Source organism: Syngnathus typhle, linkage group LG10 (genome assembly GCF_033458585.1).
Source record: "Syngnathus typhle isolate RoL2023-S1 ecotype Sweden linkage group LG10, RoL_Styp_1.0, whole genome shotgun sequence".
NCBI classification, from domain to species: domain Eukaryota; kingdom Metazoa; phylum Chordata; class Actinopteri; order Syngnathiformes; family Syngnathidae; genus Syngnathus; species Syngnathus typhle.
Window position 1 is genome coordinate 3,612,818 of NC_083747.1, and position 23,503 is coordinate 3,636,320.

At 41.3% G+C, this 23,503-nt stretch overlaps 1 long non-coding RNA gene across 1 annotated transcript; it reads right to left on the reverse strand.

Moving 5' to 3' along the window:
- Positions 1 to 9,646: 9,646 nt before the first annotated feature.
- On the reverse strand, positions 9,647 to 15,258 carry LOC133160604 (uncharacterized). The gene is made up of 3 exons (XR_009715934.1): positions 15,203 to 15,258; positions 13,986 to 14,106; positions 9,647 to 9,760 (listed from the first exon to the last, which is right to left on the reverse strand). It is a non-coding gene; the product is annotated as an uncharacterized LOC133160604 (long non-coding RNA).
- Positions 15,259 to 23,503: the final 8,245 nt, after the last annotated feature.

A 23,503-nucleotide genomic window follows, 5' to 3' on the forward strand; every position in this document is an offset into this window, starting at 1 on the left:
TGTGTCTTGGGAGGCACATGATACAAACGAGTGCCATTCCGCTGCTCATTTGGTCCCCGATATTCCCTCTTTTCTTGTCAACGTTATGCTGCCTAATGAGGGAGAAGATGCTGTCTACGCTGTCTAATGCTGACACAGTGTAAGGGGGCTTTTCTGCCTTTGTACAGCTCGCACTTGACTACTTTCACAAGGAGCTGGGCATATTATTCCTAATTATAGCCACAATTCAGGTTATCTTTACTTGCCCATGAATTGACTTTCTAGGTGTTTGTGTACAACAATTTGTTGTGAGCCCATCCAAATACAATTTTCTGATGTGCCTGTGACCTGAGTTGGCTCACTGTTACAAAACATGATGCACATGGAGTTGCATCGGACAACCAGCTTGCTCGGGCGAACGTAATGTCACTCGGGATGAGGGGGTGGCTCAATTGATTGTAAAACAAGAAATAAGGAGTGTAACATGAGCTTATTCCTTATCCTTGGGGTACTTTGACCAAATCTACTCACAAATGTGCCTGCTGAATTGTTTGAAAATAGTGGGACAAAAAAAAGCGCATATGTCTCCTTTAAGAAATACTCACCTGGCCTTGCGGAGAGCCATCATTGATTTCCTTTGGCTACTGACAACAGGGTAGACATAAATTAAGGTTTTAAGCAGTAGATCCACAACGCCGTTTGACTTCACCTATACAGTACAAAAACAAAACGGTTATTTTCCAAAATAAAAATGTGAATTAAGATGACAAACCCACCCGGTTTTTAATCCATCATTTAACCAGCAGTCGTTTTGTCCTGCACAGCCACTTGGTAAAAACGACACCACAGTACCCAATGGCTCATGTTGCGAACATCACATGACCAAACCCCAGAAAACAGTCTATTAACAAGTAAATTGGACCTCATTAGATATCATGCTGGTGAGCGCATCCTCTTTATAAAAAGAAATGACTGAGGAGTCATTACCGATTCAGTCAAGATGTTCAAGTCAATGTGAAAGGTGACCTGTTGTTATTGTTGGGCTTTGGAGGTCAACCAGCAAAGTGTCATCAGATAGCTCTAATCAAGTCATTCACATATCATTAAACTTGAAGGGATGAAAGCCTGCTAATCCCATTGAAGATCCAATAAGTATCCTCTCACACAGGTTGAGACTTGTTCCTCATGTGTGTGTGTGTGTGTGTGCGGGCGGGCGCTCACATGTGGCCATACGGACAGGCCCGAAAAGTAATTCTTCATGTTGATAGACAACGATTGTCCTTCAACCGCATGACCGCATTTGGTGTCTCCCCTCTCTGTCCTTCTCTTCCTTTCGCAGCACTCTCCTCTCTCTCTCTCTCTTTCGCTCTGTGAAAGACTTTTTGCCCTCCTTCGCGCCATTGCTGCTGGCTTGGGGATTAACACTCGGCTTCAGGCTTTGATTGATAACACTTCTGCCACTCTATCCCTTCCCCCTACCTTTGTTTTCTTGCAATAATATTAAGAGGTTGGACTACTTTAAAAGGTTGTATGATTGTTGACATAATCTTATTGAAAAATATCGCAATTGTATCCTCAATTAATTTAATTTTATTGCCGTTGTTGACGAGCATTCATTTAGTTATCACATAATAAAGGTATCGTTATCAAAGAGGACATGTCATCCATTCTTCCCCCCATCCGTCCGCCTATCCATCTATCCGCCCATCCGTCCATCCATCCGTCCGCCCATCCGTCCATCCATCCATCCATCCGCTCATCCATCCGCCCATCCATCCGCCCATCCATCCATCCATCCATCCATCCATCCATCCATCCATCCATCCATCCATCCATCCATCCATCCATCCATCCATCCATCCATCCATCCATCCATCGCACGAGTGCTAGCAAAATGTGACCCTGTGATCTTCTCCACGGCAGATTGAACCAATCTCGCCATTTCCAGACACCCCATCTCTTCATACTTGCCTCCTATCCTTGTGTGTGTGTATTGATAGCTGAAGCTGCAGATGCAACCCGGAGTCTGTGCTTAAAAGCTATTACATGTCATGAGTGGATTTATGTGCTGTCAGGTGTGTGTGTGTCTCCCACCTGATATTTTACCACCAACTCGGCCATCCAGTTTGATATCTGATGTAGCTATAAATGTCAATTGCAATCTCAGATTAGGAGAACAAACTCAGGTAAGTGATGAATTTATTGGGTTCCGCCCCCCTTAGACTTTTTCATCCATAACATTTTTATCAATATATTACAAAAAGAAGTTGGTCTGCGCCGTGAAAATGAAAAGCCCTAGCAATAAAAATCCATTGTGTGACCGTAGAAAAGCTTTTTTATTGATACCGTGGTGGCTTTATGAGCTGCTGTATCTCCAATAACTACAACTGGGCCTCCTAATACCTTGCATAACGCTCTTTGCATTAGAGAGGTAATTGCATTGGCTTTGCAAGTAAAACAAGTTTGTCTGTGTCACTGTGCAGGGCCAAGCGCTATCATTGTCCTTGCAGAACAACGCTGCGCTTTCTCAGATACAAGACACTCTCTCATTTAGCTTATATAAGCAAGAGTTTATGATTTTGTTTGGTAATAACATCGCGTGGAAGGGGGAAATGATGACCTCAAATACACACACACACACTCGGTTGGAGTTTTGAGGGGCGGAGTGGCGGTAAATGAAGCGTGAAATGAGGAGTCGGAGGTGTAAGAACAGACCATCTCTGGGGAACTTCCACAGAAGATTGACAGCAGCCAGGTCAACGTACTACATCAAGACAATCAGCTCACCGCAACCACCCCCTAGTGGACAAACAGGCATTGCAACAATTACAAGGGGGCTAAAACAGGTACCCTGCGGTGCACCATATCGAGTGATGCCGCTTAACACCACTGGACCATTTATTTTGCGTCACCTGTTGTGAAACTAGTTTTAGTTGCGGACTGTTTACTTTCTACTCCCTACCTCTGGCATTTTATTTTTTATAGTTAACTCAAATACTATTTTATGATGATGTTCATCTGAGGAGATGTAATATAAACTGAGCAATGAGGAGCAGAGTGCAACTCTAAAATGTTTTCTCCCCCCCCCCCCCCCCCCTTTAATGACCACTGCTAACACTATTATGCCAGTCTTGAGTGCCATTGCAGGTCACATAATACTACTGAAGACAGCCACTGCCTTTCTTCCCACCGATAGAGTCCATTACAATCGCCTCTTATCTGCTCTAATATGCTCTGCTGTTAATGAATAATCAGTCTTGTTAATGTCCTGCTAATTAATGGCCCATCATCCTCTTCCGAGTGGCAATTAAGTGCCAGTCGAGGCGTCTAATTGGCACGCTTTCTGAACTGGGACCTCTGGGACGGAGAAGGTGAATTATTGCCTTGTCATGGTTGTTGGAAGGGCGTTTTAAAAGGAATGCTGACTCGCTTGTTTAATAAAACGTATCATCTCGTTAACCCGCCCGGCAGTAAATTGAATCGTAGCTTTGCTTGACTGATTCTGTCAGAGGACAAAGTGAATTAAAGAGTTTGGACGTTACACAATGGCGTGAGCAGAGAGACACCGCGACGGGGCGAGCAACCCGGGTAACGATCTACGCCCCCCCCCCCCCCGGAGACATGGCTACCCACAATCAACAACAAAACAATCCAATTGGCTGGCTGGCGGGTAATGGGGAGCACCGAGACATGTTGTTATTGGTCCATATCATCCACACAAATGGAAATCTAAAAGCGGGGGTCCAATGTGGTGCCCTTTGACACCAGGTAGCCCCCAAGGACCACATGAGTTGCACGCAGACCTGCTCTAAAAATAGCTCACCAGTGATCATACATGGTGATATTCAAGGGTCATTTGAAAATAAACACTGGGAGAGATTCATAGGGATAAAGTCCTTAAATATTGTTTAGCTGGCTTTTTACGGCAAAATGGTTTGCTATGTGGTTGGAGTTTTTGAAGAGATGATCAATTAATTTATTTGGTTTCAAAATGATTTATATAGATTTTGAATGCCCCCTTCATACAGCCTGGCTAAAAATGCCCTTTGATATATTTGATATGTCTTTATTTTCTATTTTATTTTGAATAAAATAAAATACAATAAATAACAATAATAAGTGCCATATTTAAATCACAGAAAATCAAACAGAAAAAAGACCCATATATAATTCAATGAATGATCATAATGATAATTTCAGATCTTGGCTATTGTTTTAAACGCGACAACATGCAAGTATAGCAAATAAACAAACAACCGTACAGATTAGACCCCCTTTTTTTTTTTTTTACATACGCGAGCCTTTTTGTCATCATCTCGAACGGCAAACAAACTACGTCTCATGCAACGCTGACGATGAACTCCTTAGTTAATTAGTCTTACAACTTTGCAGGATACAGTAAAAAAAAAAAAAAAGCGTAAAACAAAGCGAAGCGACAACCCTGAGATGGTGTTCCCATATGGCAGGTTGCTGGCTGCTGGGTTAATTAGCTCCACTGTTGAAAAAGAAGCAAACTCGCCAAAGGTTTTAGGGCAAAGTTGAAGGCGTGATGGAGCTGAGCCCGTATACAGTAATACAAGCTAACGGGCGTGTGAGGCGTCAAGTTTCATTCTCATATGGCTGACTGCTTGCTTCAAGCTGTCGGATAATGAGTGACAGCCCGGCGCAGGCGGAAAGGGAGCGATAGGGAACGAGGAGGAAAGAGCAAGGTAAGGTGTCTTTTATAATGAGGGGACAGAAGAGACAAACAGGGAAGACAAAGGCTGCGTTTGGCACCTACTGTACACACACACACACACACACACACACGAGTGGCTCGAAGCATTCTGGGATAATAAGAAACACACCGTTTTTCTAATGAGAAACAACAGCTGAAGCACCGATGGCGGAGGAGAGAACGAGCAAGGTTGGAGGCAACGGAGAGCTCCACTTACAGTAGCCGACGAGGCTCTGCGCCCAATCGCAACATTGCTACGTGATACTTAATGAAATCAAGTAACAGATGGAGGTGCTTCATGCAAAGGTGGAGTGCAATGGATGACGGGTGCGGACTGTTTATGGCATTATGTAAAGCGAGTTTGACTTTTCCTCAGGAAACTAGCTGCCATATATTCCATTGGAGGCTTCGGTTGGATACAATCGGTTCCGCTTGTTCTAATTTTTACTTTCTTGTCCAGTTGCAAATTGCTTAACCGATTCCTGCCACCCCGCCAAAAGTAAATATTAATATTAAAAAATTAAAAATGTTAATATTTTAATAATCGATTAGTCTACCGATTCATCGAAAAAATGCTAAAATTTTATTTAATTGTTTTTTTTAAATGATTACAGTTTATTAACCAATTATTTTTGGTTCCATGGTATTCTTTAGTAATTGGAAAAAAAAAAAAAACAGCTAAGCAACAGATGAGCAATATCACAGAAGATTGATAATCATTACTTTCCAAAAGTAAAAGCAGATGTTTGCAAATTATTATTTTGATGAAACGCAAAAGATAAATTAGCTTTTATGTAGGACTAGAGAACTATTACTTCTCAGAGGCGGAAATCAGAAGGTTTGGACAATCTTTAAATAAATAAAATCGAAATAATTACTCGATTGTCAAAAAACAAAGCGTTAATTTGATAATCGATTTATCGTCGATTAATAGATTAATTTTGACACCTCGACTAGCCTCCGACCGCTTAAAAAAAAAAAAAACACCTTTCAGCAACCACTGAGAAGAGTGAGAATGAGACAAGATCAACAAAGCGGCGTAATTCACTTGTGTGCATTAAACCTAAAAGGTTTGTTTTACACCATACAGCGACATGTCAGTGTGTCACTGAAGTGTGTGTGTGTGTGTGTCTTCACACTACCTATTTTTTTTCTGACGGATAAGCACTTTGTTGTCCTTGAGAGACTGCTGGTGCTTGGCTGCTCGCTCGCCGGACGCTGTTACGCTGAGCCGTGCACGTCAGGTGACCTTCCCGTGCCTCTCAAACGTACACTCCGAATGACGTACGTACCTTTGGGGGCCGACACACACACACGTACACACACACACACACAGTGTCCCCTGTGATGTTTCCATCTGACAGATGTTTTGTGTTGTTTAATGTGCCACTATAACCGTAAAGTAGCACATTTACACCCATGAACACATCCAAAAATCTACTACTGCAAATTCTTCACACTTTTATCCATTACTTCAGAGGACAGACCTTCACCTAGAAAGTGACGCCCCCCCCCCCCCATTTTTTGTTGTCAAGTATCTTTTGCTGTCAATATTAGCGTGCCTATTTTATTGACATAATGTATCTGTATGAAATACGTACACAATTTGGGGAAGGGATTAAGCAAAAATATTTTTTTTCTATGTTTCTCACTTAACATTTTTAGAGGATAGAAAAAGTCTACACACCCCCATTTAGGCTAGGTTTATGTGATCTAAAAAAAAAAGACAGCATTTTCAAAATGTTTCTAACCATCAAGCTGTACAAGTCAATTGGAAAAAAGACAGAGAGGAAATAAAAATAAACAACTGTGAATGTGGTTGCACAAATGTGCACCCCCCCCTTATACCAAGTGATCACACTTGGACTCACATTAAATGACTGTCAGTGTGCACCTACTACCATTTAAAATGCCTCTGATTAACCCCGAATACAATCTAGATGTTCTATTAGGCTTTTCCTGCCATTTTCTTTTGCACAACACGTTTTCAAACCCGAATGTCGACGCCAATGTTAGCAACTGTTGCAGTGCACCTGAAAACGAGAGCAGTTAAGTAACAGTTCGAGCTCAGCTCAGCCTGACTGACCTTTTATCAGAAATCAGCAAATGGTGTTGCTGGACGGAGAGAAGAATTTAATGACCAGCGAGATAAAAGTGTTGCCGCTTGTGAGAGTTACTCTTTTAACTCCAGATGTTGACCTTGCTTAACAGCCCTACAGCTGCTCTAACAACGGGCTGAAAATAACCCCAGGGTGTTACCATGGTTATTGGGTCTGTACTGACAGATGCTCATTAGAACAAACAGGCACACGTTTACAGCTGATAATAAGTTCTTCTCGGAGGAAAAGTTCAACTTCCGCTCTGCAGATTTCTGTGAAAAGTTATTCTTATGTGAAGTGGACAACGTGCAACAATAATGGGTTTTTTTTTCCCCAAGACATTTGCTCTCGAAGTGCTTCTTGACACACACGTGATTTTTGTCATAGTGAATATATCAAATCTGGAGGCAGGTTACTCGGTTAGAAGCATTAGCATAGCGTAGTGGTTGTGAGCAGGCAGAATGGTGTTAATGATCCTCTGAGGACTGTCATATTTATTCATGGATTCACTTCAGCCTAATTTCCAACCTCTATCCAAATGTCTCGCGATGGGCGGCTCACTTTTGATGTAGCTTTACTGTTCGCCAGGTAGCGTGAGCCAACACGGACGCGTCATGTGAAATTTCCGTCATCCTTTCTCATGGGGAAGCTCCTGTCTTGACTTCTGAGAAGAGACACTGATAGATTGACTTCATCATTCATCGATTGAGTTCAATGATGTCTTTGTTTAAAAATAATTTCCGTTGACCAACCACATCATTATGTATTGAATTGCCTCCAAAAATGATGAACGGAGGTCATATTCTTCACGAGGAACATCATTCAGACTAATGAAGACGAGTATGCATGATTTTGGGTGACGCGCGTTACAGTAGACAGATGGACGTGGCCTCCCGCTTTGTATTCATAGATTCAGTGTGGTCTTCATTTTGCCAGCTCATTGTTGTGTCTGTTGTGGTGACTCCTCCCTGGCGGCGGCGTGGCTCATTAATATGAATGAGGCCAATTTGCATAATTAGACACGCTGTTATCATAACAACAAAGGTTCGCCGTATACGCGATGACATAAAGAGGCCCAAGCAGCCAATCGGAGCTGCTCTCGAGTTTGAAGCAGGAAAAATAGGAACAAAGATGGTTGGCACCGGGTTCAACTAAACATGATAAACTTTGCTCATCTTTACGTACTACTACATACTACGATGACTAGAACAACTACTACTGCATTTGGGAAAATCGACAATTTCTTTCCTTTACTGGTTTTGCTCTTTCTTTCCTATTTCTTCACTCATTCAAATCTTTTCCTGTTTTTGTTTACATTTCTGTCTTTCTATTCTTATCTTTAATTCGTTCCTCCTACTCCAGTTCTTCCTTCCTTCCTTCCTTCCTTCCTTCCTTCCTTCCTTCCTTCCTTCCTTCCTTCCTTCCTTCCTTCCTTCCTTCCTTCCTTCCTTCCTTCCTTCCTTCCTTCCTTCCTTCCTTCCTTCCTTCCTTCCTTCCTTCCTTCCTGCTTTCCTTCCTTCCTGCTTTCCTTCCTTCCTTCCTTCCTTCCTTCCTTCCTTCCTTCCTTCCTTCCTTCCTTCCTTCCTTCCTTCCTTCCTTTTATTTTCGCCAAACGCAGCTTTCTTTACAGTTTACAAATTATTTTCGAATTTTCTTTCTCTCCTTCCTAATCATTCCTGCTTACTTCTTTCATTTACCACCTTTGGAAATTCTTTCATTCTCTCCATCCTTGTTTTTTCATTCTCTTGACTCTTTTGTCCGCCTTTCAGTATTCATTGCCTTCTTACTCCAATTTTTTTTCCCATCCAGTGTTTCATCTCACCTTCCTACTTTGCTTCGTCCCTTACTTACTTTAGCGCTCACTTTTCCATTGTTTCCCTCCTCCATCCTTCCTTTCCTGCTTCCACCTCTTCACCTCACTGTGCAAAAGGTTCAATGAGGCAAAGATACGATTCATAGTGCACTCAAATAAACAATCTCACATACAGTGATGATAATTATCTAACCCACAGGGGGGTGGGGGGTGAGGGGGGTTGTTGCAGCTTTAGATCCGCATTTAATACCGCTTCACAATTTCCCCCTCTGCTGACACACACACTGTTGCAAAAACACACACCCTCTTGTCAACACTACCTGCATGTGTGAACATTTGCATCAAATGGTCAAATTAAGAAATAAAAACTATAAACAAATGGCTAAAAAAAAAAACGATACAAGCCAAACATGCTAAATAATCCCTTACACACCCGCAAGCACCCCCCCCCCCCAGTTACACACGTAGACATCCACGCACACACGGGCGCTAGCTGGCTGTGTCCTGTGGTCTGTGTGCGCTGATAAGGGTTTAATCCTGATTGGAGCCTGAGTAAAAGGCTTTGTTATGAACACTAAATAGACTGGCCCTCGGCGAGCACACTGGGACACCGCTGATAACATATACCCGTGTGCACTGACACACGCACAAATGCAAGCATCAACACACACACACACGCTGGTTTACATACAGTAGACCCACAACTTAGCCCGGCACATACGACGTACTTACTAACCTCTTCAACGCCATTGCACTCACATCTGCAAATACATCCTGTACATTCGATTCCTATGCCTGAATGCAAATATGTGTGTTGTAGTATATCAATGGTTTGATAAAACTCTGGAGAGCAATAAATGTTGGCAGGCTCCAAACTGAATAGGCTGTAAATAGACTACTAATAGAGTGAGCGATTAGAGGAGTGGTGAGGAGGAGGACAGTAGAGGAGAGATACCAAAAGAGACGATGTGAGATGACTAGCAATGTCAACGGAGCCTCGTTTTATCTCGCAATGTCATCGGAACATTGAGAAGCTGTCACAAAGGCGCACCTGTAGCTGGAATACTTGGTGGTGGACTACTGTGCTCGTGTGGACCGGGTGCTAATGTATCTGGTGTGATGATGACATCATCCGTGATGGTCATGGAAAATCTGTAAAAAAAAAAAAAGATGAAGACATTTCTTGAGCCAAAATAAAAAAAAATCACTGTTTAACATTTCAGAGCAAATCTGGTTCTTTCATGCTTGCGCAACATCTGCTCTTGACCTTGGATCGATCATTAGCTGAGAGGTCAAAGTTGAAAGGTCATGTTTTTTTTTTGTTGCCTCTAAGCTATCAGTTAATTTATTTATTTTTTGCTCTTGTCCTGATTTGACACAGAGAACGGCAGATGCCCGTGTTGACTGATGAACCTTGTGAGCCATTCTCGCTTATTTTTCAGGCACGCATTGACTCAGTCCACAGGTTTTATGTTTTTTTATTTTTATTTCCGGACACACACACATGGGTAAGCACGCACGCACACACACATCTTTATTTAGATAGAGCAACAGAGCTTTTGAAAAATGCTGACACATGGGTACCGTTTGATCTCAGGTGATGCAGGGTTCACTCAAACATCCAAAAACGTCTCGCTGGCACAGTTTGCTATTCCTGCTCACTCTGTGTAAAGTAAGAAGGTTCAGAAGCGGCGCAAAGCTGCATACAGTGTTGTATCGCCCCGAGCTAAATTGTCCTGCCCGGGCTCCGAAAAAAGACACATGCCTTTCAGTGGAGACGTAACTTACATGCAAAAAGCACAGACTTCCCCGTAAGAGAGTTTTTTTTTTTTTTAAATCGAACTGTGGAGATAACAGTATTTATGAGTCCTTCAGATGGGATAGGCTCTAACTAATGAGGAAGCGGTTCTGCTTCTTTCCACCTTTTAGGAATTGTTCATTTTCAAATGAACTCATCCAGTGCCATTGACGGTTATAGACGTCAAATATATTAACCGGCAGTGAATGAGTTCACATCCATGTCATTTTGACACGTGTGTGCAATTTAGAGTCTTCATGCTAACATGTGTGTTCTTAAATTGTAGGAAGATTCCAACGCAGAACCTTCTCAACTGTACTATCAATCGACATTGGACGGATTTCTTCTTGGGCCTTCCAAAGAATTTCTTGACATAAATTATGTACTGTTTACATCATTCTGCTGACACCTAAAAATATCCTTGACGGAAGACATTACTGGATGAAGACAATGGATGGAGCACTTGAGCAGCTGTGTGCTCGGATTTTCAACATCACTTGCTTGTCTTTGCTTTTATTGTCTGTCCGTCTTTGTGACGTATCATCAGCCGGGAACACCAAGGATGCCCGCCATGGTCCTTTCCGCATCGCCTTCTTTCTGTTTCGGGTTCCACCTTCCCTCGCAAGCCTTCCCCGGTGTAACCTTGCGGGGGGGGAAAGCTCCATTGACATGGGCTTCATAAGTATTCAGCACTCAGTGCCTTTGACATTAATCAGCCTACAGTACATTATCTCGCCTCTCCCTCCTTTTTACCTCCTCTCATCCCTAGCATCACCCCTCTTTCACCTCTCCTCTCCTCCCCTCCCATCCCCTCCCTTCCTATCACCCTCCTCAGCTTTCCATGCACCGATTTGTTATCGTGGCTCAGAAAACTGCGTTTGCGTCTAGTCACATACTATAAGTTTAGCTTGCTAGTTTATGAAAATACATAAAGGATTTTTTTATTTTTATTTACACACACATAAAAAAGAAAGTATTAATAAAGCTGGGAAAAAAATATTTGGAGATTCTTACCAGTAAAATCATGTTTGGTGGCCTGTGTAAAAAAATATTTTTGGAATTAGCATGTTGCTATTTAGCTAAAATACGCAATATTACTATAGAACCTTGTCAACCAATTGAAATAATTTGCTGTATATGTATATTGATTTGATTTTGAAGCTTTGGTCTTTGCCATTTGAGTCAATAGAATCATGGCGCTAAAAAGTCAGAGTTTTAGCGAATGGTATTTATGATCTTAGTTTGTTGTTTAAGTCAGAATAATTTTTAAAAAAAAGAAAAAATATGATTACTCAGTCCTTACATCATCTGTGAATCAGAAAGCGGCTTGCCAGCACCACACAGGCGTACGATTGAGCAATCAAAAAATGTTTGGGCCTCGTAAATTGACTGCTGTGCTAAATGAACAAATAAACCAAGACGATGGCGCTAAACACCCTTTCCCCATTTTTTAAATATATTCTTATTATCAAGTCTAGTTATGAAACAGCTCTTATATTGAGGTTAGATTTACTACGCGGATAAACCGCACAGGAACATGGTGTAGCTACATAAATGAGCTCTGTTCAATAAAACCCTATAATGAAAGGCTCCATTCCTCTTTGACCACACTAAAACACTTCTGAGAATTTACAGTAATCGCCACCCAAACGTCAAGTACGTGTTGCCTCTGTAAGAGCCTTCTGGCAAAAACACAGCACGCGGTAGTTTAAACGAAACTTGGTGTGTACATATCATGAGCAAAGTAGCTGACGGAGCATCTCCCCAACCCGAAGGAGTAGATTAGAGGAGTAGATGAGGACACGTCGAGGTCTGTAGCTGTCACACAGATTATCTCGGAGGTGTGATGTATGCCTCCGCCGCTTGCTAACAAGGGATTATAAAGCTTCACGTAATCCTGGATGGGCGGGCTGGCTCAGGATTCTCACTGTTACTGCATTAGCATTAAGCATTAATAGTGGCCGGGCATTAGCAGCTCATAGTGTCCCCGAATACATTAGCAGCTAATAATGCGATGCTGTAAGATTAGCATTAGCTTATTTCAATACCGTAGCATGCATAATGCAGGATCGTGTGTAGAACGCAGCATTGGTATACAAAACCTGTGATCAAAACCTGCGTGTGTGCATGTGTGTGTGTGTGTGTGTGAGGCATTAGATCATAGAGCCACAATAGAAGGTTACAGCAGACATTAGACAAAGGACAATGAAGGTCCAATCAGGTGAGGGGCTTTACCACAGCATGCAGCATGCATTTGTTAAAGCAGAGCTCACCTAACAGGATCTATCATTGTTTTATAAGCCATAACAAGGTCAACTTGCGAGAAATAAAGAATAAAGTCCATAGATTTAGGCAAGCGTTTTGATTTGTGTTATTAAATAATATTACTTTTCTGGCTATGATATCAAAGTTGTCAAATCAGCTGTTGCAAGCAGATTATAAAAAAAAGATGTTTTCAAATTTCTTTTTTTTTTTTTAAACCTTCTTGTAATGCATGTTTGACTAATTTCAATAAATGTGTGTTGTGTGATCGAGGCAAAATATGTTGTTCGCCATTTACGGTACACAATTCCTCGTCAAACTATAATCTGTACTTTGACATCAATTCTTAAAAAATGAATCAATAAATTGGTTTTTATAGTTATACAGTAAACGTAAAGGCAGTGATATCCCAAACGAGGCACTTGTGGTCGACAGTCAACGTAAACCGACTCGACTAGGGGAAAAAGACCCGCAGTGTAAATCCAGCCGTAAAGTGCAGTTCAAGTCTGAAGATGCGGATGATTGGGAGTCCAACTGAGAGAAGAAACATAAAAAATAGAAAAAACCAGGAGAACAAATGAAAGAAAGAGTTCCACAGAGACAAAAAGCAGAGGGGAGGCGAGGGGCCCACATATCCCAGAAAGAGGTATAATCATGCAGCTATTCAACACAATCATTATCAGGCTGCAGTCTGCAGCAGCAGGGGTCCGGGGATGATCTAAACCACCCACAGATACTCACCCAGAAAGCCCCCCGACAGCCACAATGTCATCTTTACTCACCATTTTGAAATCTAACCATGAAACGATCAGATCACATTTTACATTAAAGCCCTCGTTGGACTGGAGGAGTTTAATGCTAAGGTGGGCTGGCCAATCAAAAGGCTTAAAATATCCAACGGTAAATAATGCATTTAGTTAATTACGTGTGGTTAATGACACGACAGATTAAGCCGAGACAAAGGGCAGCGTATGTGTTTGCGCTACAAGAGTGGAGCCATTAGAATGCATGTAAGCGCCCGTGTGTAAAGGAAAGGGGGAGAAATGGCATTACACTGTAATTGCCTTGTCCGTCCATATCCGCCCACGAAGCCATGCGGGAGCCGATGGCCTAAAGTGGCGGCCTCTGCTTTAGAAATAGCCGTGCCAATGGCTGGAGGGAGTTGTAAAATACTCCATTGTCTCGCCAGTCGCTTCGCTCGGCCTTTAGGGAGCCATTTACTCACTCGGACCAACAAATAGAGGCCACGGTAATTCTTACTTTGAGCGCAATTGTTGGATTAGCAATGAAATATATTGGAGGAAGGAAGTTTCTTACCGTCAGACTTGCTGCTCTCTGTAATACCCCGAGAAGCTCGCAAGCCAAACAGGAAGTGTTATAGGCCTTGTTAAAAGCGTATCTTCCGATTGGCTATTTTCTGTTGTTGGTTTCACGCTGTCTGGGCAAAGCAAATAAACGGAACAATATATGATGGCTTGTTAAAAAAAAAAACTATCAAAAAATATAATCAGTTGAGGCCTACGGCGTGACCATCAGTCAATGACCTCACAGAAGTAATCCCCCAAATCTGACAAAGAAGAGTTTCACAACTAAGTGAGCTGCAGAAATATTAGTGTTTTTATTTGCTGGGGATAAAAAAAAAAAAATATTGTCAGTCTATACGTGTTGCTGCACCATTTGTGTTCATAAACAATACTCAAAATGTCTTCAGCCATTCATTCCTTTCAACTGCCTCATTCTAGTCGGACTGCACACAGTTACTTCTCCCTGCCACGATGTTGTCAAAGAATGTTTCCACTTTGCCTCACACTTTCTAATTCAATCCCTCTTTGTGCACAAACAGGGCCCGGCAGCACAAATTCCATCGACTACTAATAATGTTCACGTCTACCCTGGCTTTAACTGGTGACTCAGTGTGGAGTTGATTAAACCAGAGCAAAAATGACTTCCGTTCAAGATCTGCCATCATGCATTTTGTTCAACACCAATGCAAAACTGCTCCAGTCATCAGGCGTAATTAATCAAATCCTCTCACCGATCCGTAAGCATTTACATCACTGCAACGTGTTGCTTACTAAACTGTATGTCTGCCTGGTTGTCTATGTGTGTGTCTTTGTGTGTGTGTGTGTCAGTGAGTCACCAACACCATCTGGGGTATATAGGAGAGAGAGTGCAGGAGCATGTTGAGACGCAAAGGGGGTTCTCTCAAAACACACAGACAACTACCACCCCCGCATGCTTCAACACACACACACACACAGACACACACTCACACACACACATGGGTTTATGTGTTCATTACAAACATAATCACAGCCTACATCTCACACCTGTGTTCCTGTCTCGGTTACATGCTTGGAGGTGTGTTTGTGTGCACATGCGAGGACCAAGGTAATCCATCAATTCAGGGAAGCAGCACACGCAAATATACTGCATATAAAAAAAAAAAAAATGCTTTTTTTGTGTGATACACAGCTGACAAATCTACTATTTCATTTGATTCTAAAATATTGTAAAAACCTGAAGATACTTACAGGAAATGACAAGAGCAAGTGGCACACTGCAATATGTCCTCCATTTTTTTTTTGGGTGAGATATTCTGAGGAACAACAAGAGACAGGTACAATTTCAGGCCTATTAAATATTATTACTAACACACATCATTTGAATATAAAATCAAATATCATCGGGTTGTTAGTCAATTGCAGTCTTTTAAAGATAAACAGACATTTGATTTGAAAAAAAAATGGACAGATGGGCCAGGTTATTCGTAGATGAGATTTAAAAAAAAAACAAAAAAACAAAAACAAAAAACGGATCCTTTGCCTGTGAGGCAGACGTGCTCACCACATGCTCCAATATGTAAAATGGAGCAAGAAGGGAATCATACTGTATGTATGAAATGTAAATAATAAATTAATAAAATTCTGGGGGGGCGCCCATGACGAAACTGATCAAAATGTATCAAAGTTGTCTCCGTCATAAATCAATTTGCAGCTGAGCCTAAATAACTGGCACGGGTATGAACAGAACAGAAAGAAAGACTATTGGCTAGTAACTATAGTTCACCATCAAAAAAAAAAAAAAGAAAAAAAGCTCAAATAAAGTCATTGAAGTTCCCACAGATTAAGAGACATCACACAAGTTGTTTTTATGAAAGCGCATCTGGCGGTGGCGGCTCGGTCCCCTGGCAGCGTTACCTCTGCATGGAATGGGACACCAGTGGCGCGCTGGCAGGGCATTAAAAGCATAACGCTCAATATAAGCGCTTAACAGAGACTAAAAGTTTTTCTTGCTTGAAAAGCGACGCCTTCAATTTACTGCCGTCTCGAGGCCGGAGAGCGCTCGGCTCGCCGTGTGGAGGCTGAGGCGGCCTTCGTAACCGCGGCACAATGACCTTGATCAGGGGAGCACTTGAGAATGCACGGCCGCTTGGAAGAGTGATTTCTGCCTGAAAGAGCGTCATTCACCGGGGAAACGCCGGGATGGCGAGGAGGCAGGGCTTCCCTGCAATGCTTCCCGCAGATGTTTCATTACGCTGGCTCGCAAGCGTCTTTGAGAGAAAAGAGCTGCAGCTGTGCTGTTTTCACAAGACCAAAACTACCACCAGTTGAGCACACTGGAACGGAAATACTTTTTTTTTTTTTATTGTACACGGTGGAGGAAAAAAAAAAAAAAAAACACGCATGAAAGGCTTGACACGTGCCCAGTCAAGATAACATGAATCATCATAGGAGACATCTGCACATATGGATGATTTCACAGTGTGCTTGAATTAATGAAACATACTGCATATTAAAATTCATCTATAATGTAATTATATATTCTTAATGTTTAATGGGTGCCAGCCGCAGCAAGGACAACTCAAAGTTTTAAAAATCGCATGTCTCTAACACATCCTTCTCGATCACTTCACTGGTTCTTATATATCAAACAAATTTTAGGTGCGCGGAAGAACCCGCCGAAACATGTCAGGTAATGGACCTAAAATCATTTGTTTGATATAAAAGAACCAGTGAAGTGATTAAAAAGGAAAAACAAGATGAACTTAGTACAACATCCTTCTCTATATTCTAAATTTTGAGGTCATCAAATATGGAGTTCCACAGGGATCTGTACTCTGCCCCATGTTACTGTATAGTTTCTTCACATGGTCACACTACTATGCTTGAATTGAATATTTTCAGTGATCAGTACAAGACTCCATCAAGGCCATTTTAAGAAAATGCAATACTTTGCTTTGTTAAATGATTCCACCAGTTCCTAATGCAAAAGGCTAAACCTTAAAAATACACTTACCCAGACAAAAAAAGGGAATAAAGTACTGTAATAATAAGTAGAAGCTAAAAAGTTTTCGGAGGCGTAGGACGTCAAATACAAGCGCCTCACTGCCCACCATGTTAGTTTAGCCAGTCTGGCCCGAGGCTAGCTAAGACTTTGAGACAGAAAAAGAACATGGTGACACCTTGCAGGATTTATGAGGTGAGTTGCCAGTTTCACTCCACTCCAGCAAGTGGAAAAGGAGCTTCCATCAGTCAGGTCAAGGACAAAGACTAACTGGCGTGATGTGCAGTTAAATGATGTGAGATGTATGACAGAAGCAATGTGCTCGCGGCTCCATATGCTTAACGTGTGCTTTTATCGGAACAGGCTGATTTCATTTAACTGTTGTCCGATGCAATAATTGCATCATGTTATGTACTTAACTAAATGGCACGATATCATTAATGTCTCAAGTACGCTTTCCCAACATTGAATTCTCTGCGTGAATTTCCTGCAAACTTCTACAGAGGTTGACATTAATAGACAAGTGCAGCAGAGCAGGCGGTATGGCCTAGAGCCAAGTGTCCCTTCTGCTCATACAGCCGAGGCCAACAGCCAATTTAAGCCGTGTTCAGGTTGTGGGCCAATTAGAGCCATTGGGCAGAACGCTGGACAAGTATGAGATATTGGTCATCGTTTTTTTTTTGGGCCAAAAGTGCACGATGGTGAACGCATGGCTGGTCAGCTGCTGGCCTTCTGCTCTCAAAACAAACGACTGTGTTTTATTTCAACATGCATCTGCTTTCGCATTCATTGGCACTGAGTGTTTGGTAACACTCATAAATTAGCCGTAGCTCGCAAAAGTCCGTTTTAGCATGGTGTTCACATCTCATCCGGTTTTGGAGCGAACGGGTCGAGGCTTTTAGCCAAGTGAGCAGAAGAGGGCCATCAGTCATTGGTGCGAGCCAATGAGACCCTCTGCTCCGCCGGTCGAGCCAGACAGCGAGGTCAGGCTAAGGTCAGGTGGTCATGCCTGAGGTCAAATGTCAACAGACTCTCTCGGTGACCAACAATAATAAATGTCATCCGGGCACGCACCCACTCATAATGACTGGCATGGCTGCCCAACTGTGAGCGGTGAGTGATTCTTTTTGTCGCGCTAGACGTTCACTTATCACATGACAAGCTCTTCTCTGATTAAATAGCAAGAGCATTCATTTGCGACTTAAAGGACAGATTTTTGTTTTTTACAATGACTGTTATTCTCTACCGACTGTAGCCAAAAATATACACAACTGTTAAATCATTGCAGGTAAAAGACTTTTTCGACTTTTTCCACCATAAATCACATGAACAACGAATTGTGGAACGTCAGCACTTTATATGGAAGAAAACTACTGCAGTACCCTTTTTAATATATTCAACCAAATTGAATCATCTCCCCATTAAAGGTCAACTCGGGAAATTTTGCCAGTCGATTATGGACTGACACTTTCAGGTAATATTGATATTACTCCGCTGATCACCCTGGATTATTCACATAATTATGTTAAGAACTCGCTACAGTCAAAAACGATCCGGATGTGAAGCAAAGGTCCACGCGATGACTCGCGTCCGCTCACATAAATCACCAGATGATGAATGGAGCTGCGGTATGAGGACGAGGGAGAAGTGTTTGATGCTTATCTTGTTCTCCTTCCTTCAGGTGGCCTCTCTCAATAACACATCAGCCATTCAAAGAGCATAACGGAGCAATCAGCCGCCAATTTAAACTGGCATAAGCACACGAGCGGCGGCGTGGCTGCCAATTCACAAAGCTTTCGCTCCTCAAATTCCCTCACAAATGATAACTTTCGGGCCCCCCTAGCGATAAAGTAATTTCTCCATCTCCTGTCGGGGTTTAGGGGACGACGGAGGGCTGCGATAATCTCATAAACAGAAGCTGTGGAGATACGGGCCATCTATTATGAGTGGGAAGAGTCGCGCGGATGGAAGCATTTATTACGGGCGACAGCAGACGATGCATTCTCATTGTGTGATACTACTGGTGACGGACACGCGGCCATCCATCTTCAAGGGAGCGACAGATGGGAAGCGAGTGAGGTGCGCGCACAGTGAGCGGGGAAGGGCAACACGGGGGGACAAAGAGTACATGCAAAGGGGCGTGAACAGGATTATCCTTTTGCACTTAGACATATTTGGAAGTACTGTTTGCCCGCGTTCACGTCACACAAGCGAATGGATGGCGAATAAATACGTTAAACAAGACTGTGATTTTATTACCAGCTTGTAATATTGTTGTTTATTGCTCATCGCGCAGCTCACCAAGCGGTTGAAAATGTCTCGGGATAAATATCAATCCCGTAAATTGACCCTGTGGCATATGCATTTATTTTAAAAAAGTCAACTAATATACAGTTCAATTATGAGATGGTTTGTTGAGAGTAAAACACAGACTTTATATTAAAATGACTCAATTCCGTGATTAAGGTCTTTGTAAATAAACTTGACAAAAAATATATTCATAAACAGATATTTTCAAGCCTATCAATTTTGTTGGTTACAATATAACAATTAAATCCTTAATGTTATTATCATAAGAAGGAATTTGTGCTCGCATGTTAAGACTAGCTTAGTTGCTAACAAGAATGAGCTAATTTGTTTTTTTATTTTAGCGGCATCTAAATGGGCAGGATGTTGGTTATAATTCATTTCAAATGGCTCACTTGCAAAAATATATGTTAACTATACCGTATAATCTAATTTAACATATCTAATATAGTTTGTTAGCTTAGCTTAATGCTAGTCCAAAGCTATTAGAGTCACACTTAAAGTTAGCTACTTCCAACTTCAATGCAACAATTAATCTCTACAGGTTCCTGGCATTCATTTGATATGATCATAATGTTGTCTTGGCAGATTAACCACAGAATCTTGGGCAAACTAAGTCACTAAACACGCTTGAAAGGAAAAACAGTGATCAAGTTGGCAACTGAGACAGTGTGACGATGGATACTGTCCAGGTGATATTTTTATATGTTCAATTGTGTTTGTTCCATTCAGGTTCGAGCATGCACCGTGGACTGTGGAGACAAAAAAAAGAAGTCTAAAAACAGCTTGTTATCAGTGTGGAATGACAGATGAGAAGCAATTAGAAGAAGCCATATGGATGATCATATGGTAATGTTATAATTAGCAGCATTTTAAAATAGAACACTTCCATAAAACAAGAGAATGAATGTAAACAAAATGTTAGTTGATTCACAAATGTCTCTTTAAAGGGTCATTTAAATCAATTCACTGATAATACCGAGCAAAATACAATTTACAATGCGGCTTTCACTTTGTTACTTTCATCTAATTACAGCCTAATCTAATTGTTGTCTTAAATCAAGTTCCTTCGGCACGTCAAATACTCAATAGGATTATTTCTCCAGGATGTAAACAACACAAACGAGTTTTTTTTTTTCTTTTTTCCCTACATGACTCACATTTGTCTTACCTACTGTTGTGTTAACGTTTGAAGAAACTAAACTCATTCCCGCACCGCTGAGAAGAATAACTGCTCTTTTGTTTAGGTAGCAATAAAAAATGTAATTAACACATTTTATGCGAGCAAGTTATAGAATATGCAGTGCGACTCCAATTACGATCTCTGTGGTTTGCAAGCATTTTATTCTTCTGTGCCATTCCCCTCATCTATTTATCAAAGTCATTGAATCATAGATAAACAAGAAAACTGAAGAAAGGCAGTAGATGCAATCAGCTCTCGTTAAGGTAAACAATGCTTCCATAAAGATGAATAATTCACTGTGGTGCCTTCAGGACATTGTTATTCATCAAACACAAGAGATATGCATCAGTTTTTTCCCCCCGTCTTTTAAATATTATATTTGTTTCCTATTCCTGATACAGTAGGTGCTTTTCAAAAGAAGGAAGAGAGGGGTTGGGTGCTGAAGTTCAGAAACAGAACTTCTATTATTTTTTATTTAACCAGCCGGTGACATCGAACATAGCCATTTTGGGGTGCCACATGGCAGAGTGCTAGAGCCATTATTTGTCTGTTAATTGGAGTACACATACTCTATAACAAATTTCTTTCCCTAATAAAAGGTATAATATTTAATGGAAAATGATTTTTTTTTTTTTTAAAGCTGCGAAGAAATCTGATCAACCCATTAAATTCAACAGATTTCTACTGACCTACATGACTGACCTACATGACCCACTTATCGATCAAAATGTAATGATTAGTGAATTGTTTTTGTATTTGTCATTCTTGTTAGCAAGGCATTCCGTGATAATATATATATTTATTTTTTACTTGTACCTTTAAGAGTACACAGGAGGAATGACCTTTGCATAGGTTAGCATGCCATATCTGGTGGCTTCGACCTAAAGATGATTTACTTGCAATAGAGATTTTCCCATGTGCCCACGCAACTCCCGCATCCCCGACATCTCTAAAAGGTCACAGCCAAGTGAAACATACGGCAGCAACGTTTTCACACAACAAACACGAGCAGGAACCCCGGGGACAACCTTGCTGTGTCTATCTCTCCAATCCCACTCAACTTCACAGTCCGCCTCATTTATACAACTGACCAGATACAGATGAACAGTTTTCCGACATCTATTTTATTGCCAATAAAAATGCAACAGTTTGCTCAACATCTGCTGATCTGACATTTTGTTTCGTGTTAGCTGTCTGGCTAGGATGGCTGTTGCTCACTTCAAACAGCAAAGCTTTTTTTTTTTTAATCGAAATTTAATTTCTTTTTTTTTTACTGATGCAGTTATGATTGAGCCATGTGATCTCTGCCTGGCAACAAGTGACCAAGCGATTATAAGACTTGACCGAGAGGAAGTGCAAACATTTTTTGCTGATGTTGCTAGCTAGAGCTTTGCTAATGGTTTTGCCGTTGTGAGAGCGAAGCAATTGATGCCAAACAATTTTTTTCGACAGCATATAAAAGCTGCACTGCTGTAGATAATGTCTATAACTATACCTCAAGTTTAAATATGTTCAATAAAAGGCATAGCAGGCATGTGATGCCTCAGGGGCTCAAGTGTGCTAACTCTTCTATCGCTTCAACTTCAGAAGCAACATAAAAACACAGAAACCGAAACAACTTATCGCTTTATTTTAAAAGCGCATTCGATGAACATAAAAAAAAATATATAGTATCAAGTAATGGGTTCATTGTGGGTTCCCGTCATTACTTCATAACAGAAGTGTTTTAGAAGCTCTCTGTCCTCTGGGGGTTAATAAAGCTGATTTAGCGGTATTGACAAAACATGAGAGCATTTCCATAGTGGTGTGCTGGAATAGTTATGGTTCGTCCTTCTGATGGAACATTGCGACTGGTGCTAAAGGGCTGCCTCAGGGTTGCATACTATACCCATGCTGTGTGTGTGTTTTTCTTCTTTTTTTACCGAGAATGTGAGGACATGAATCAGTTGAGATTGTAATGTTGTGGTTTGTCCCACTTTTGGAGACACAAAAGTCTTTTTAAAGTTATTCATTTTTATGATGAAAGCTTTGGGGTATAGAGAAGAGTTAATCTCAAAGAGGAATATAAATAAATGAATTGTCCTCTGAAGTGGTTAAAAACGAATGCGTGTGTGTGTGTGTGAGAAAAGGAGACAAGAGTGTGTAAGACAGAGATGCAACACACGTGAATGAAATCAAAGAATAAAATCTTTGAAATTAATAGATACACTCAGACCTGGTGAAGAGGATGGAAAAGAAGAATTGCTTTTTTTCCCCCTTTGACCTATTTGTAATGTGTGCAGCCGCCTTATGTCAATAAATAATGCAAAGGCCACAGTGAAAAGAGAAATAATCTAAAAGACAAACAATTAGTGTTTAAAAATAATTCAATGGATAATATATATATAATATGTCAAAAGATGATGTAATTATAATATTTTCTGTTTTATCATTGCCAAAATAAAATGATTGGAAATGACTATCAGGCTTGAAAAAAAAATAGCGCAATATCTTAAAATGCAAAGTTTGACCCCAGCTTATTGCTTCCTACGAATACAATGTCAGGACTCAGACGAACTCATGTCATCAAAAGCGTTTCCGTGCGATCCGATGTAGTCTTACAGCCTCGTCGCTCGGCTCACTCCTCTGATAGAATTCCATTGTAATGTTTAACTCGGCTCTATCTGCCTCATTTCTGCTCCCTCCTCCAGGAAGAGCCAATAAATGGATCAATCTCCAAGACAAATAAAAATGTCACCCGCAATGTTTCCACAAGTCTCTTACTTACTCCATCACTCTTTTATCCCTTCCTTCATTTTTCTTCTCCTCCCTTCAGTGGCGAGCGCGCCTCCCACTCGGCTTTCCCTCCCGAAATATGTCCCTCTTTATCGCATGTGACACGGCGGGATAGGCCTGTCCGGGGCAGGTAATGATTTTTTTTGTTCTTATTTCAGTGTTGAGAGGGATCTGCGCGCTGCTGGTTATCAGGCCATTTATTACCCTGCCAGCTCACCACTCAGCTGTCTGACTAAATGCAATCTGCCCTGATTCACACAATTACCCCAAGATGGCGAGAGGA